Below are 17,716 nucleotides of genomic sequence, written 5' to 3' on the forward strand. Positions count from 1 at the left end.
GCCAGCCTCCAGCCCCCCTCCGTCCCCCAGCGCCCTTCTGCAGGCTGTCCACCGCCTGGGCCCCTCCCTGGGGCCTGTCTTCCCATGGAGCTGGACCCTATCCTGGCAGCCTGCTCTCGTGGGTGATTCAAGGCCGGTGGGGGCTCAGGGTTGGGGTGTTAGGGACACCCTGCTGTGCCCCTCACAAACCCAGCAGCTCCATGTCCTGCCGTGCGCGTTGAGCCCTTTGCGAGCCACCGTCCAGCTCCTCCCCAGCACCTGCACGGCGCTGTCACCTGGTGTCACCGGTGCCCTTCCTTGAGCTGGCTCTCCTGAGCTTCCCTCCCATCTAGCTCCGGCACCAGGGAGCCTGCCCTGCCCCCGGAGTCCCAGTGCCACATCCGTCTTGCTCCTCAGACAAGCCGAGTGGGAATGGGCCACCAGCCGGTTCCACGGCAGCAGCCACTGGTGCGGGAGAGGGCACCCTCCTCACCCGTGTCTCTTCTTGTCCCACCACGTCGTCCCAGCATCAGATACCAGGCGTTCCACGGGGACTGCGTAATTGTCACAGATATCCGGGGCAGCCACGCAGCGCTGCCCGGAGGAGCTCTCGCGTCGTTGGAGTTCTCGCGTAGACACCGTTGTGATCGCAACCTGATGTGCTCCCTCATTAGCACGTTGTCATGATTAAGTTAAGGGTGTTTTGGGGACACTGGCACCTCAAGGCCACCTGAAGGCCCAGCTGAGGTCTCCTGGGGAGTCGACGCCCACTCCTCAGCCTGTCCTGTCCCAGGCACATCCTGAGGTGGGGCCGCGTGGGCCTGAGTTTGGGAGGAGGAGGGTGGGGGCCGACCGGGTCCCTGTCACACACACATACCTTCAACCAGCAGGACATCGTGTTCTTTGTGCCTGCAACACAACAGGCCACGGGGTCAGCTCCAGGCCTGGAGAGCAGAGCAGGAGCCCCGCAGGGACCCCCGGCTGCTGCCCCAGCCCCTGCGCCTGAGCCGGACGTGGTACAGCCCCATGACGCCGAGGGTCACCCAGGCAGGCCTGGTGAGCCCCAGCTCCCTTGCTGGCCCAGTGGGGCATCCTAATGTGTCTGTCACACGCAGGCCTGATGGTCACGCTGGCGTCCTCATCCACAGCATGCTGTGGCTGGCCTCCACCCGAGTTAAGCCGGTGCCATGGCCACGCATGACCCACCGCTGCCTCAGAGTGCCCTGTGCTGTTGCTGGACAAGAGAAGGTGGGCAGTGGTGTCCTGTGGAGGCCCTGGCCTGCGAGGCCACCTGGTGCACGCCATGGGGACCCCCCTCGGCTCCAGCAGGAAGGCCCTGGATTGCCTCCTGGTGCGTGGTCCGTGGAAGCTGCCAGTGGAGTGGGACTGTGGGTGGGGACCACTGTGGGTGGGGACCCCTGAGGGCCGCGCCTGTTCTTCCCAGCCCTGCGAGGTGGGTGCCTGAGAGCTCAGGGCTCAGCTCAGCCCTGGGGCTGCCCAAGAGCCCGCTGGCCGCCTTCGATAGGCGTGATTAACGCTCTTATTAGCAGGTCTTTGTGCTGCGGCCTGGCTTTGAAGGTTAATGGGCCCGGCCATAACTCGATTATGGAACACGTATTACAAAGAATTATCACCAGTGTCTTTCACTTAATGGTCTGTCCAGCTCCTTCCCGTGACAGCTCCTTCCTGTGAGTCTCCCAAGTGCGTTTTAATGCCAACACCGTGCAGAGTTTACGCAGGGACTGTCACCAGCCAGGAGATGACCATATTTTGCTACCGTACGAGACAAAGGAAAAAATGAATCTGGCCTTGATGGAGACGGAACAAAGGTGCAGAGACGACCTTGGAACGTGCCGTCAGTGCCTTCAAGGACGGCTGAAGACAGAGCCCTGGACACTGGCTGACCTGACCCTGCGCCTGAGCTCGGCCAGCTTGGAGCCGTGGGTTCTTGAAACCAGCAAGTGAAGTGAAGGAGCCCTTAGGGAGGAGGAGCAGCCAGGCACAGCTGCTGGAGCCAGCCTTCCCCACGGGTGAGGGCGCGGAGGCCCACCCTGCCGCCAGCCGGACCGTCCACACCCAGCGGGCAGCCGCAGGCCAGGACTGAAACCCTGCTCCGCTTGGCCTCCGACTTGCTCCAGAAGACCCCCGGGCCGCCTGGCTGCTTGTTTGCAAGGTGGCCACTCTCTTCACGTCTTGGGACGCGTAACTACCCCAAGGCACCAGCCCTCTGCGGGGCTCAGAGGTGAGGGGCTGTGATGACTGCCCGGGGCTGGGGCCAGCTGGTGTCACTGTGGGCAGCCTGAGGGCCCGGGCACCGGCCCTCAAATCCCACCGCTTGCTGGATATGAGGGCCCCACTTGCTGGGTCAGGGAGGGCGATGTCCACGTGGGTTCTGTCGTGCTTCCTATAAGACAGACCGGTCCTGCTCCAGGGAAGGAGGCCACCTGGGCTGTCCATGGGGCTGGGCTAGCTGTAGGGCAGGACGAAGACCCTAGCAGGCCGGAGTGTGGCCTTCCAGAGAGGAGGAGGACCAACCAGCCAGTGAGGCTGAGTCACGCTGCGTAACAAGCACCTCGCTTCCAGGAGGCGCGGGACAGCAAGGTGTTTTCCCGAGTCCTTTGTTTTTCACTCACACCGTGGGACTGGAGGACTGGTCAGATCAGCTGTCCCCCAACCGCCTCCAGAACGATCGTGGAGGAGAGAGCAGGGACAGTCCCTGGGCTCCTAAGCCCCGGCTGGGCATGGGGCACTGCACTTCCACGCTCCCCTCCTGGGGGTGACCTTGGGCGGAGGGGTACTCTTTCCACGCTCAGGAGGGGGGCAAAGCAGAACAGGATCCCCCTCAGGAATGCTCCAGTGAGGCCACACCTCTGGTGGCAAGCCGGAGCCAGCGGCATTGGCAGGGACTGGATATTTGTGACGCTGCCACCTGGGATGGGTTATCCTGAGAGATGGTGTCCCCTGCCCCACCAGAGCACAGTCTGCCCTCCACCCAGATAGGGTGGGGCTCCCGAAGTCACACGCACACTCACACACACATGTACACACACACACTCGCACACATGTGTGCACACATTCACACACACATACACACACACACATGTACACACACACACACACTCGCACACATGTACATACACACATTCACACACACATACACACACACATGTACACACACACTCGCACACATGTACACACACACATTCACACACGCTTGTGCACACACATGCACACACACGCACACTCACACACACATGCACACACACACACACTCGCACTCACACACACACTCCCAACGCATGACCTGGAGTCCGCAGGGGGGAAGGCCTGGGCCTGGTAGTGGCCTGTCCTCCTCCTGCGTGGGTAACTCGACCTGCCAGGCCTCGCTGCCCCATGTCAAGGCGGTGGTGACGATAAGCACTCTGCAGTCGGGTGGAGCTGGCGGAGGTCACTGAGGTGCCCCCAAGGGGCTCCAGAGGGCCCGTGCTCCGCCGCTGGCACCCTTGTCCTTAGTGGTGAGTGGCCACTCAAGCCGTCAGGGCCGCGTGGAGCAAGAGTCGAGAACTGCTCCCAGCAGCCACGCCCCGTCCTGTGCGGGGACCCGGAGGCCCTGCGGGTCCCTTACTCAGCAGCACCCCAGCCTCCTTTCTCTGGTTGGGGACTGAACCGGACACGGCCACTCATCTACACCCCTGCCCTGGTTACTTTTACTTTGAGGGAGTCTCTCACTAGGTTGCTGTGGCTGGCCTCCTTCTTGTGATCTTCCTGCCCCAGCCTCCTGGTCACTGGGAGTGCCACCACACCAGTCTCAACTTTGTTTTTCACCTCTTCTTATGTTGTGCAAGGATCATCGTGCCAACACCTACCCTGTGCCCACTCCACCCGGCCATGGCCAGTGTGCTCTTCCCACCATTGGTGTTGGCTGTGGGACTTGCCTGGGTGGGGACAATCCAGATGAGGCTGACAATCACAAGGAGCCTGGCACCGGGGCCCTCCCTCACACCTGCCCTCACACCTACCTGCAGACCTGGGAGAGCTGGGCTTGCTGGTTATGAGGGCAACAGCTGACCGACACGCTTGGAACCGGACAGGCCTTCTTGGGTCACAGGCTCTCTGCCACCTCCACGCGGCTTCAGCGCCAGGCGGGACACCCGTGCAGAACAACCCGCAGGTGCTGCTCTTCTGCGTTCTCCCAGCTCTACGCGCGTGGCAAGTGTGAAAACACACACTGGCTGCCTGGAAGGCGTGTGCTAGGCCCCCGGCGAAGCCTGCCTCCCAGTCCTGGGCCGAGGGAGAGTGTTTACAGACCCTGTTTGCAGTCTTCCACGTCCATGATCACACCAGTGCAGGGCAGAGCCCTCCAGCCCCACAAAAGGAAGACCCAGCCGCTCCCCCACCTGCTGGCAGTGCCCAGGGACGACCCCCTGTGCCTCCCAGGAGCCCTGTTTTCAATGGCTCTGAGTTACCCCCCAACCACAAAACCAGAGTTCAGTCTGAGTAAAAGATGTAATGGCCCAAGTTAACATTCTATGCAGGACTAATTCTTAATGTGTCACCTAGAGCTAATCTGTTTCTCATTAAAATCATGGATTAAAATTTAATCCCCATGTTTCTAGAAATAAGAAAAATAAAGTCTTTGTGCCCTTCTTACTTGTTGGCTGCCCTTCTTACTTGTTGACTTGCGTGGAAGTTTTCTATTTAGCTCTGAAAAAGAAATCTTTTGAATGCAAGAATTCAGGGCTGCATGTTATGTCAGGAGATCACTTTGAAAACCTTTATTAACGGTTTCACAGACGCGGAAACGATTTTATGAAGATCCTGGCTCATCCTCCTGCACCCCAGGCCCACCCCGCTGACTCCAAATTCTTCCTTTTTGGTGGGAGTGCAGGAGAGGCCTGAGGCCAGGGAACACCAAGCGGGCACGTGGGCAGACCTAGGATTTCGAGGGTTACTGTGTGTCACTTGCAGATGTGACGGGCGGGGCGGGGGGGGGGGAGTGTAGAATTGGAACCGGAGCAATCAACATGTGATACGGCCACAGGACAAGGGCGGGCAGGAGGCATTTCTCAAGAGAAGCCAAGCTCCTGACTGCGCGCCGTCCCTCTGGTCTGAGGACACGCCAACATGGATGGGGTCTGCATGGAGCTGGCCTGACCCGGTGCAGCACGCTGTTCTGAAGGGCGGTGCGCCCACCCCGCGGAGCCCCTTCAGAGCCGGGCGCTCACCCAGGGAGGATGAGGGCACCTGTCCACAAAGACCCACGCCCGTGTCTAGACCTGCCTTGTCACAGCCCCACAAGTGCCATGATCCAAGCCACCGAGGAAGGGGACTCAGCCGAGCAAGGCACAGCCTTGATGCTGGTGGAGACCGGGCCAACCTCCAGACGGTGGCACTCCGAGGAAGCCAGCCCCCCACCCAGCCTGCGCCTGGCTCCACTGAGGTGCAAGCCCAGAGTGCAGACAAGGCACAGGGACAGGACGCAGGCCACCAGTGGCCGGGACACCATTGTGTGGGCAGGTGGAACCCTAGAGGCACGTGGTGCCTGGGGCTGTGCACATTCTGATGGTGGGGACAGTTTCACAGGGGCACACGGAGTGCGTCCCCAAAGACTCAGGTACTAGAACTCAGTCTCTGGGTGGAGGAGGAGGGGCCAGGGGATGGTGACTGGGCCACAGGTCCCCCCCCAGGGGACGTGAGGCCGGCCTTGCTGAACGAGTTCGGGGAGAGGGAGGGCACCGTGTGTGCCACCCTCCACACAGACTCAGGGCCCTGCCCACTTGTTTGCCATGTTGTGAGGCAACCTGGGGCCTCACCCGGGCCAAATGGATGAGGCCAAAGCTGTGAGCTAAACAAACCTCTTTTCGGCTAAATTTCCCAGCACCAGGTATTTGTTATAGCAACAGGAAACAGACTTAGACAGTGGTTCCCAGAGGGGTGGTTTTACCCCTCGGGGACCGTTTGATAAAGTCTGGAGACGCCCAACCTGTGATGCTGCTAGACATCCTATAATTCTCAGAACAGCCCCAGCTGCAGAGTTACTGCCCCAGCGCTGAGGTTGGACAACCTAGGTGTACAGGTGTCTCAACACTTATCAGACGGTTCACTCCAAACGCAAGCTCTGGATCACATGCCCATCACGCATCATAAAGCTGTGCCACAGAGCCCCAGCCCTGCCCCTGCTGGCTGTGTGACATTGGATGAGTCACTTCACCTCTCTGGTCTGTTCCTTCTGAAGATGTAGGAGGGAGTGACACCCATTGCCCAGAAGTGCACAGCATCAGTCCAGATCCCGAGATGAGACCAAACGCTACAGATGGAGGGAGAAGGTGCTGCCTCTGGCCTCGCTGCCCTGGACCCTCGCTGCCAGGGACCCTCGCTGCCCTGGACCCTCGCTGCTCTGGGCCGCTGGCGCTGACTCTGGCTGCCAGAGGCAGAGCTCAGTGACATCATCGTCATCCCAGAAAAGCCCTTGTCACTGGGCTGGGGCCCTTAAGGTCCCTAAAGACCAAGGAAAACCAGGGCCGGACTTCAGGCTCTGCTCCCAAGCCCGGGGGTAACAAGGACCTTGGGTGACCTTGAGCCCTGGCTTTCAGCTTGACAAGACAGGAAACGCAGCTCTGATGTGATCGACTTAAACCCAAGCACCTCGGTCACCATTGCGGTCGCTGCCTTGTCAAGGGTCGCACTCTGGTGGGTTCCCTCTCAAACACTCCGGGAAGGGCTCAGCTCGGCACCAGACCCAGGAACCAGGGCATCACCCACTGGGCCCCCTGGGCCCCGCACCCCACATGACCCCACTGGGCCCATACCCCACATTGAGGCCCCGCACCCCTCATGAGACCCTGCACCCCACATGAGGCCCTGCACCCCACATGAGACCCTGCACCCCACATGAGGCCCTGCACCCCACATGAGGCCCTGCACCGCACATGGCCCTGCACTCCCACGTTACCCCACTGGGCCCCACACCCCACATGAGGCCTTGCACCCCACATGACTCCACTGGGCCCCGCTAGGCCCTGTACCCAATGTGACCTGCTGGGCCCCACACCCCACCTGAGACCCTGAACCCCCACGTTACCCCACTGGGTCCCACACTCCACGTGACCCCGCTGTCCCCCACCCCCACCCCACCCCGTTCTGCTGCACCTTGAGGAAGGTAACCGGGAGGTGGCTCGGGGAGCAGGAGTTGGAGTCCTCAATCAGCTCTTTGTTTGCTCAGCCGCTGGGTGAGAAGGTGACAATGGCCTTGGCAGCAGAACACAACCCCTTTGTCTGCATGTGGTCCCAGGACCTTCTGGAACCTGGCAGCTGGTGGCCCTTTACTCTGTGTCTTTAGACACCCCTGGGCTCGGGACTCCAGGCTCTGGTCCCCTGGAGTCACCTCCCCAGCGGACAGCAGCAGCACAGGGCCTTCTGAGGAGCCAGCAGGGACGGGGTCCTGCACTGTGGCCCGGGAGCCCAGGCCCGCTCCAGGCCGTCGGGACAAGCAAGGTCTCACTTCGGACCAGGCCGGCCACTGCTCACAGAGTAGGTCACAAGTGCTGGGGGAGGGGTGGCCGGAGCTTCACCCCACAGCATGTGCCACCAGGAGCCAGACCGCCCAGGGACGGCGCGTCTCTGCTGTTCCTCAGCTGAGAGCACTGTTCCCGTTTCTCCCAGGCAGCTCCAACCCTGCGGAGGCCTGGAGCTCTTCAGGGACAGCCCCTGGGCAGACTGCCCGCTGTCCCGGAGGTTGGATCACGCCCTTGTCCCTGGGCCCCAGCACCCCTCACTTCTGCATGGCATGGGTGACAGCCTAGAGCAGAGCCCTGCCTCTGACCTCCGCGTCCCAGTGTCGGGCACGACCCTGGCATACTGGGCAGCCGAGCCTCCTCAGAGGGACACACCTGGCTTTCTAAATCCCCTCGAGCATAAAGCAGGGGCAGCCGCTGGTAGGGGCTGCGCAGCCAGCTCCTCGGAGCCTGGCCAGCCTCCATATAGGGAGGCCACATCTGGAGACGAGGCCCTGGGACACTAGCAGTGAGGGCCAGACCGCACGCTGCCGCCTCCCGGACTCAGAACAGGCCGGGCTGGTCGGGTTGGTTGTGGGAAGAACGAGGAAGAGGGAGGGGCTCCTATAATCCAGCCGTTTCCCCAACACACAGTAAAACAGAGGGCAGGCTGTTCAAGGTGCCAGATGGCGTCCATGAGGAAGGCCACACTGGGCCGGGAGGTCTGCCCAGGAATGCACGCAGCCGGGAGACGGCGTGGGAACCCAGGGTGGTGCAGGCCGAGCCGAAGTCACCATGAGCGATGGTGGATTCCACGTCACCTGGACAGGCCAGGGGCGCCCAGCCCTCTGGTGGGACATGGTTCTGGGAGGGCTTCCACACAAGACTAGCAGTCAAATCCAGAGGACAGCAGTGTGCCCACCCTGACCCGGGGGGACCCAGCCAAAGGCCGAGCAGGAGGAAGAGGTCCCCTGCCCGCCTTCACATGGGACACAGATCTTCTCAGGCCCTTGAACTGTGCCCACTGGGCCGGGGCAGCCGTGGTAGGAAGGCGCCATCGTCGCCAAGGCCTTTAATGAGATTCCTGACTGCGAGGCCCACTTGTGCCCCTGACCGCCACCGGCCAGGCCATGCAGCACTGACAGAGTGCTTGGCCAAGCTGCTGGAGGAGCAGGATCAGCCTGGGAGCCCTGAGCAAGGAGGCCAGGTGTTCTGCTGCTCTTGAAGAACTGGGCGCGTGTGTGTTCTGAGCCCTGGGCGGGGACGGCAGGGCCGGGGCAGAGCTAAGACGTGGGCCCTGCTGCCCAGCTCCAGGAAGCCCAGGTGGCCACACACCTGTCCCTGAAAACCACCACACGTGCTGCTGAGGCAGCGGCTGGGTGGCCAGCGGGAGGGCCAGCTCAGCCTGGGTGACATCCACTCTCAATACTTGGGTCCCTCTGGACTGGACACCTGGCCTGACACCCTGGCCTGCCCAGGCCTGGGGTCTCCGGGTGCAGTTCCTGTGAGTCTCGCGTCCAATGCAGGTGCCTCCTGGTAAATGATGGGTGAGTGTGGGCTTCAGGCAGATGGAAACGCTGCTGCCCTGTCCCCAGTGTCACCCTTCTCCCCCCAGTGGCTAGGTCTTGTTACAGATAACGCACAGTTTACCACCTTCGCTGTGTTTAAGAGCACAGTTCCGTGGCTCACTGTCTCCACTGCCCACCTCAGAACTTGGCCACCTCCCAACTGAAACTCCGTCCCCTCACCATTCCCACCCCCTGCCCAGTGCTGGTGGGCACCCTTCTCCCTCTGTCTCTGTGAATCTGATGACTCTAGGGACTTTACAATTCACTCCATTTGTCCTGCCGTCCTGCTTCTTCCACTGGGCACAGTGAACTCAAGGTCCATCTGTGTGGCTGCGTGGGTCCAGAAGTCCTCCTTTGCTGAGGCTGGAGAGTTTTGCCTTGTGAGTGGGCAGCACTTGGTTCACCCGTCCTTCTGTCAATGACACCGGGGCTGACCTGCCTCCCGGCTTCGACAACAGCACTGTCACAGACGTGAGTGCACAACATCCCTTGGAAACTTCCAGTTCTGGACGGGGCCTTGGGGACCAGGCCTTCCACACACTCCAGATCCAAACTGTAACATTCCACCCCGGCCCCCAAAGCTCACGTCTGTCTCACAGTGCAAAGTGCACTCGGCCCATCTCCAGGAGTCCCCCAGCCTTCACAGTGCCAGCGTTGCCCCCGATTCCAGACCCAAAGTCTGCTGTGAGACTCAAGGCAACTTTTACCTATGGACCCCCATGGGGGAAAATAAAAGCACGTTCCAGGGTTCCAACAGACAATGGCACAGAGTAAGTGTACCCATTCCACCAGAGAGAAATAGGGCCAAAAGGGAGGAATGGGCCCGAGCAAGACAGAAACCCATCAGGGCAAACGTGAAGTCCTGAGGCTCTGCATTCGGCACCTGGGGTACCTGGTGGCAGGATCTGAGCCCCAGAGTGCTGGGGTACCCCACCCCAGTGGCCTTGCTGTTACGGCCCACTTGGCCTTCCTGTTGGGCTGAACCTGCTCTCTGCCTGCAGCTTCCCGGTGGACAGTCCATGTCCTGACAGCTATAATTTCCTGGGGCCTCACTGCAGCTTTGGCCTCACTCTCAAGGCTTCTCTCTGGGGGGCCACACTGCCTGACCTCCCTGGTCTCCCTCAAAGTGAGTGGAAACTTCATGACCCCCTAACTCCAGAACCTTGCATTCCTGGAGAACAGCTCCATGAGGAGAACGAATGGAGTGGCTTCCAACTCCGGCAGGAACGAGGCCGCTTGGCCACGGACACAGCTGCCTCCACACGCTGCCTGGCTGCGCTGGGTGGAGGGATTCCCGGGGAAACAACTCCCGGGGCAGCCGTGGGAGCAGGGTGCACGCCTGCTCGCTTCTCAAAGCAGGATTTCAAAATGAGTTGCCCCACTTGCAACATTCTAGGGCTTCCCCAACCTGCATCTCCAGACTCTTCCAACCCTCCTGCAAGCCGATTCCAAAGGCTTCCGAACCAGGTGGTCGGTGAATTAACCCCCACCACCCCACTTCTTGGTAACGTTGTCTGTATCAGTCAGCTTTTTGGACACGAGGGACCAGAATACCTGACACGAACAGCTTAGAGGAGGGCGAGTTCCCTTGGGTCACAGTGGTGACACACCAGCGGGGCTCACATAGTCACAGGTTCTGGGGTTGAGGACACGGACATCTTTGGGGGTACCCTGCTCTGCCCACCACACAGTTCTATCTGAATTGCTACTGCCTGCAGATGAAACCAAAGTACATCTCCAACATAATTTGTGTAAAGAATAAGGAAAAGAGGAGAAAGACAGTTGGTCTATATAAAAACAGACACACACACGGATCCATTTTACAATCCCAATCAAAGCAAGAAAACGCGCCCGTCCCCACAGTCCTTGTTTCTGTGGCTGCGGTGGCTCCCTGCCCTTCATGCTGCTCTTGACCTCAGCGGCTTAGCGGGTGGGTTCACCCAAACACGCAGTCCGGCAGGGTCTGATCCTCAGTGGTCCTTTTGGGGTCATTCTCCCCTTGTTTGTGATTTAATTATGGAAGAATGAAGAGTCCCCAGAGAATCTTTGGGGTTCTAGAAATAGCACCCCTGCCCCCTCATTTTGTAGTAGCAACTAAATCCCCTGAGATCAGGATCGACCAGCATAGAACAACCCCCATCTTTGCCTGAAAGCTCAGGGGCCCATGGGGCCCCAGATGACCATGTGGCCACCTCGTCTTCCAATTCACTGGAACCAGCATTGTGTGCCCTGGTGAAAACACCTTGAAAAGACCAGCCATGCTCAAGGTCACAGGGACAGAAAGCCCAAACCTCCCAGGGGGTTCCTCGTGTGCTGCACCCCCAGGCTCAGGTGCTCAGTGCAGCTTCCAGGGGCAGTACGGCTGGGCACATCCACGAGGTGAAGGCCCAGGCCTCTCTGCACCGGCAAGGGCAGGCCAGGCTCCGGCCCTGCAAGATGCCCAGTGAGTGTGTCAGCCGACTCACCGCAATTGTGCCTTCCAGGAATCATGAGCCCCAGAGCAGCAGCCTGTGTCTAGGGCACAAATTCCAGCATGAGGTGACTCATAGGCCAGGAGCCAGCGTATGAAAGGTTGAAACAGGCTCTTGAATTGGATTAGATTCCTTTGATAAACCACCGGAAGATTATCACCTTTTTTTTTTTTTTTAGAGCAGTGATAAAGGATTCATGCCCTGGTACAAATTAGCTAACAAATTGTCTATCAGAAAGTAGAATCATAGGCGGAAAGGGATGTGAGAAAGGGCAGAGCATGGTGGGATGGGCCAAATGGTGGCCCCCAAATATATCTCCAAGTGACATCCAGTTCCTGTGACCATGAGTTTATTTGTAAATAGGCATCTCTGCAAAGGCAGTGGAGTTAAGGCAGTCCCTCACGCCAATGATGGTCAAGACACAGAGGCTCAGAGGACAAGGCCCTGTGAGGACAGAGGTGCCGTCGGGTGATTCATCGGCAAACCCAGGCTGCAGGGGACCACGGCCGCACTGTGGGCAGGAGGCCAGGCTGGAGCATGGCCTGCTGGCCTCCGCCTCGGTCCTCTAGAGCTGTGAGACTGAATTTCTGTTGCTTTTAGCTTCCCAGTTTGAGGTGCTTTGCTGCCTTAGCCACAGGTATCTCCTGCACGTGCTCAGTGGGACAGCAGACCAGACGCAATGGCACATGAAGGACCCCGTGGGGTCACCAGCCACCGAGGCATTGTAAAGACAGGGGGAGGTTGGCAGGAAGTACCCACTTCCCGTTGTGTCCAGCTGCTCTTGCAGGTGGACAGCCACACAGGGGGAGCCCGGGGACCCACTGCTGTGGCTGGAAGCCCAGAGCTCACCCCAGGACACAGCTGACCTGGGGTCAAATGGTGCCTGCCTCCGACAGGAAGGCATTTTGGGTGAATTCGGCTGGCAGGAGGGTGCTGGGTCTTCGTGCCTTACTGGGCCCGGGTCACTTTGGCTGCTGGCAGTGGCAGACCTTGCTGGCTGTCCCACAGGCTGGCCCCAGAGCAAAACAACCCACAGCCTCAGATGCAGGAGGGCAGCCCCGAGAATCGCCCAGAACATATGCTCTCAATGAAAGAACGAGGAGGCAGCAGGGAACCGGAAGGAGACGGAAGCGCCGGCGGGGCTCCGTGGGACAGGAGTCATCAGGCCTGGGTCCTCTCCATCGGGGACATCAGAGATGAAGGGAAGCCCCGAGCGACACCGGCAGCCACCCAGAGAAGCTTGGAATGGGGGTGGGCTTCTGAGGCGCATCAACGGACACCTCGGACACCCCGTGGCCTCTGTCTGCAGCTGCAGCCCTCTGGAGGCAGGACCCGGCCAGGGGGTGGTGGGCGGGGCGATTGTGCAACCTCAGCTCTCCTGCAGGGTCACAAACCGCTGACCCAGAAAGACTTTGCCCAGGCTTTCCTGAGCCGTGGAAGAGGAAGACAAGTTCTGGGCAGTGTCCACTCTGCAGGGGCACCACAGCCACGAGACAGCCTCTTCCTACACGCTGTTGGGGGGTGAACACTGGGTTACCGGACCCCCTTCCAACTCGACCTTGAAGGTCCGGTGTTGACACGGCGCTTAGCTGGCTTCAGGGCAGGTGCAAAAGCGGAGGGTGCCCTCAACAGCTGACTCCGCAGCAGAGGCCACTCTGAGAGGGCAGAGGTGATCCAGGGCGGCCCTGCCTCCCCAGCTGCAGCCTCAGCCCCAGGTCAGGACTTCGTCCTGTCTAGTGACAAGCCCCTCAGGGCCCAGAGGCTTAAAGCAACAGCACTGTTGGCTCTTCCAGGCTTGACTGGAGAGGACAGGGCTCCTGGGAGGTCCCCAGGCGGCTGCACCGGGTGATGTCCAAGGCTCGGCTGGCCCTGGGTGCTGGCGGTTGCCTGGGACAACTCCAGCACGTGCCTGCTCGGTGTGCCTCCTGGCTCCCTGCAGGCAGCGGGGCTCCCGGAGGAGACCTGGGAAGGCCTTGGGTGCGCTTGCATGTGCTCTGGTTGGAAGCAGATCCCCAACACTGGCATCCCTCAAGGATAGAACCTGGGCGCTGACTCTAGCTGGACGTCCACTGTGGCCCAGCTGTGACCTGGGACCACACACTTCCTGGGTTTAGTGGGACATGTGAGGAGGGTGAGTGGCCCTGGTTTGCTGTCAGGTGTCATTGACAATACTCCAAAACAGCCGTGGGGACGTGGAGAGCCACCTGCGATGTTCTCTTGTGCCAAGTCCTAGTGTCCCGTCTGTGAGTGGAGTCACTACCGCGGGGTCCCTGAGCTCCTCCGTCTGACCGGGTCCCCAGCCTCAGCCCCTCTGTGGGGCAGGGTGAGCTGGCGAGCAGTAGACCTGGGATTCAATCCCAGTGCTCTGTCCTGGCGCCCACGTCTGGACCCTCCCACAGCCCTCCTGAACCTCCTGCGGCTCTATCCAGCCCCACATTCCCAGTGGTTTAAATAGTTGGGCAGTTTAATTCATAGTTGAATTTTTGTTTAATCAAACCAAGGTCTTGGTCATCTGCTCGGGTGGCAGAAAAGCCGGAAGCCATCTGCTACCCCGGTGCCACGACCGCTTTGCGTGCGTCTCTGGGCCCTGGGGAGCAGAGCTGTCCCAGCCCTTCTGCAGGGTCTGGGGCATGCAGCAGCAGCAGCCCCCTAAAGTAGCCCCCACCTGAGGTGTGACGTACCTGGGGTCTTCCAGCCAGCCAGCAGGAGACGCTCTCTGAAGACCCCTCCTGGGGACCCAAGGATGCAGGGGAGCGCAGACAGACCCTCCCTCGCCTCCTGCACCTGAGGACAGTACTCCTAGCCAGGGGTCGAGGCAGTCTTGTGCCCACCTCTCCTCCAAGTTAACATCAGCCCCCTTCTCGCTTTGTACCAGTCCACGGGCAGGTGAGTGATTTCCGACCACTGTGGGTGCTTTCTGAAGCAGCAGATGCCAGTGTCAACCACTGGTGCTCCACCAACACGTTGGCCTGTCATCCAACGCAGCTCTGGGTAGCGGCCTGGCCTCGCAGCCTCTGCTCGGAGGTGACACCCACCCTTTGTGCATATGCCCTCTCCTCCCCTCTGCTCATCGGGGAAGCCAATGCCACCGACGGGGACTGACTGGCTGGTAGAATCACCCAGAAGGAAAAGCAGGGAGCAGTAAGTCCCGATGACCAGGGGCTTCGCGTGCCACCACACCCATGGTGGGCAGTAAATACACACCTGCCAGGGAGAGAGCCAGCGGGGGAGGAAGTCTGGGCCAGCGACTCCCCCACAGGAGTTGACATCCAGAATATAGGAAGAGCTCCAAGACCTAAACACCAGAGACCAAATAACCCAATCAATAACGGGCAAGTGACCCCAACAGACCTCCTCCAAAGGACAGATGGCCAACAAATACGTGGAAAGACGTTCAACGACTTTCATCACCAGGAAGCGCAAACCCAAACCACGCCGAGAGCCACGGACTGCAGTCAGGACGGCAGCCACCAAGACACCAAGAGCATGAGGCTGGGGAGGAAGCAAGGAGGGGACCGGTGACAGTCAGCAGGAATGGAGTCGGAGCGTGGAAATCAGTAGGGAGGGCCCTCAAAAAGCCAAGACGAGCCTCCCGCTGCCCAGCCCTGCCAATCCTCGGGTTTACCCTGAAGAATAACGCCATCATGCTGCAGTGACCCCTGCTCACCGTGTCTGCAGCAGCCAGAGCAGAGCCAGCCCAGGTGTCCACGGGTGACGGGTGGATGAAGGAAATGTGGTGGACATGCACAGTGTGGCTTCATTCAGCCATAAAGAAGAGGGAAATTGTGTCATCTGCAGGAAAGTGGATGGAACTGAGGGATAGTATGTTAAGTGAAACAAGCCAAACTCAGGAGGTCAAGGGTCGTATATTTCACCAGGAATCCAGAGGGAGAAAAAGGAAAACGCCACCTCATGAAAGTAGAGGGGGGCTCAGGTTTGGGTGTGGGTGGCCTGGAGAGGTGGACTGTGAGACCGAGTGCCTCCTGCTCCCAGGCACCGCGCCTGGCTGGACACTGCCACCGGACACCACCTCCTGCCCCGCCAGGCGCACAGGCTTTCTGAGGAGCCCCATGTTGAACACAGGATCAGGCGTGTGATTCACCTAAGTGGTGGCAGAGTCTCAAAGGCCACAGAAGGGCTTAGGAAAGTAGAACTCACAATGTCCACCGGAATCCAGTCCCACTTCCTCCTTCCTGTGACAGCCACCAGATTTCCCAGGGGACCCTCGTTCTGTGGGGCAGATTGGAAGGACTGATCCTGCCCCAGCTCAAGGGGGAGGGATCTGTTGGAAAGCCCTGCTGTGATTGGTCAGTACAGGACAAGTGACCCTTTCCTAAGCCAATCAGCACACAGGCAATCTCTGCTGCAGTTATTGGTCTGGAGAAGATGGAATCAGGGTGGACCTAGGGATTGTACAAGGGTTTCCCCCGTTGCCTCACCTGAACGACAGAGCGTTTGCTTAGAAGCTAGGCCCACGGTCACACACCATCTCTGGATCATACACAACAGCTGACACGTGCAGTGCCCTGTGAATGGCTGTTGGCCTGCATTGTTTAGCGAATAATGAGGAATAAAAAGTGACCCCATGCTCAACACAGACCTATTTTCTGAATATTTTTGATCTGCAGTTGGCTGAGCCCGTGAGTGTGGAAGCTGCAGAAGGAGGGTCTTTGAAGAGGTGATCAAGCCACACCCAGGTCTTTGTGTGGACCCTGATCCCGTCCCCCTAGGGCTCTTACTGGGGAGAGCAGCTCAAGACACTGACACACAGAGGACCACTGAGGACGCCATCCGCAAGTCACCGAGAGGCCTGGAGGAGCCAGCCTGTGACACCCGGATCCCGGCTCCCAGCCCCAAGGAGGAGGGAGAGTCAAGGTCGCCTACTGTCGTGGCCACCGAGGCTGCGGGCCATCTGTGCCCTGTCCTTTCAGCATAGACGCAGGCTCTGGCCTGAGCAGACGCCCCCCGGAGGGGGGTCCCCACACTCACCTTGGGCTGAGGCTCCTCGGTGTCCCACGTCGGCTAGAACCCTGTGTCCTGTTAGGCTGCGTGCGAGGGACAGTGACCTCGAGTCTGGCTTGCGTCTCCTCTGTTGCACACACTCGCTGTCCTCCTGGGCTGCAGTTACGAAACCCACACTCAGAGACGTGAGGATTTTAAGATGGTGCCAGCAGAACGTCACACCAAGGCGGGGCTCTTCTAAGCACAGGCCCTGTGTGACTGCACGGGTTGCCTGTCCTGGGTCCTAGAGAGAAGAGGAAGTGCCAGCCTGGTCACCAGTGCCCAGGAGGGGATTTGCCGTCCAGGGCAGAGCTGAGCAGCCAGCTCACTGCTCTGTGTCAGCAGCCAAGAGGGCCACTCCCGCTCCACGCAGCAGGAGGAGCCCCAAAGGTCCTACCAGGTCCTGGCCTCAGTCTCCCCATCTGTGGGTGGGATTGCAGGTACCTGCCTGGCCTGCCTGACAGTGTCGAGGTGCTTTGCAAAAAGCTGAAAAAACACAATAAAAATGTCAGAAATGGTTGTACGCACCTACCTACCCAGAGGCCTGGGCACAGCCTCCCGGCTCATCACTGTCGTCAAAGGCTCGGGGAAGGGCTCTTCAGAAAACCTTGTGTTCTTACTGCGGGCACTTCTTTTCAGCTCTACGGGAAGGATCTTTATGAATTCCAGGCCAGCATTGATCGCCCATCTCTGTGCCTGGAGACCACTAATTTCTTCCAACTCCTGCCCACATGCAGCAGCAGGTACTGGAGACATAGGGATTGGGGACCTGGGATCCCAGATCGAATATTCCTGTTAATGTTTCCAAATTCATGGTACCCTGGGCGATTTCCTCCGAAGACCTGAGACCAAAAGGCAAAGACAGTTCTATTAGTTTTCCGGGGCATTAAACCACAAGCTGGATAGCTCGACAACAGAAATCCACGCTCTCCGGGTCCTGGGGGCCGGCAGACAAAGCCGTGGGTTGGTCCCTCGTCTGAGGCTCTGACGGAGACTCCTTCCTGAACTCTCGCTAGAAATCCTGGCATTCCTGGGGCCTCCATTTTCTTTTTGTTTTACTTAAAAATTTAAGTCATTCGTTTCTTTTTGAGATGTGGTCATTCTAAACTTAAGCCCCATTAGTCTCAGCTCCCTCAATCCTCCTGCCCCAGCCTTCTGAGTAGCTGGGACGAGAGGCCAGCACTGCCCCACGTGGCCTGGACCT

General features: G+C 59.5%; 1 long non-coding RNA gene across 6 annotated transcripts; it reads right to left on the reverse strand.

Moving 5' to 3' along the window:
- Window positions 1-11,679: 11,679 nt before the first annotated feature.
- On the reverse strand, window positions 11,680-16,621 carry LOC143393098 (uncharacterized). 6 transcript variants are annotated; one of them, XR_013155348.1, is made up of 6 exons: window positions 16,501-16,621; window positions 15,951-16,055; window positions 15,179-15,741; window positions 14,923-15,003; window positions 14,716-14,806; window positions 11,680-14,480 (listed from the first exon to the last, which is right to left on the reverse strand). It is a non-coding gene; the product is annotated as an uncharacterized LOC143393098 (long non-coding RNA). The 6 variants fall into 6 exon arrangements; XR_013155347.1 differs by having other exon boundaries at window positions 11,680-14,525; XR_013155346.1 differs by having other exon boundaries at window positions 11,680-14,806; window positions 15,951-16,047.
- Window positions 16,622-17,716: the final 1,095 nt, after the last annotated feature.

Source organism: Callospermophilus lateralis, chromosome 2 (genome assembly GCF_048772815.1).
Source record: "Callospermophilus lateralis isolate mCalLat2 chromosome 2, mCalLat2.hap1, whole genome shotgun sequence".
Lineage (NCBI taxonomy): Eukaryota > Metazoa > Chordata > Mammalia > Rodentia > Sciuridae > Callospermophilus > Callospermophilus lateralis.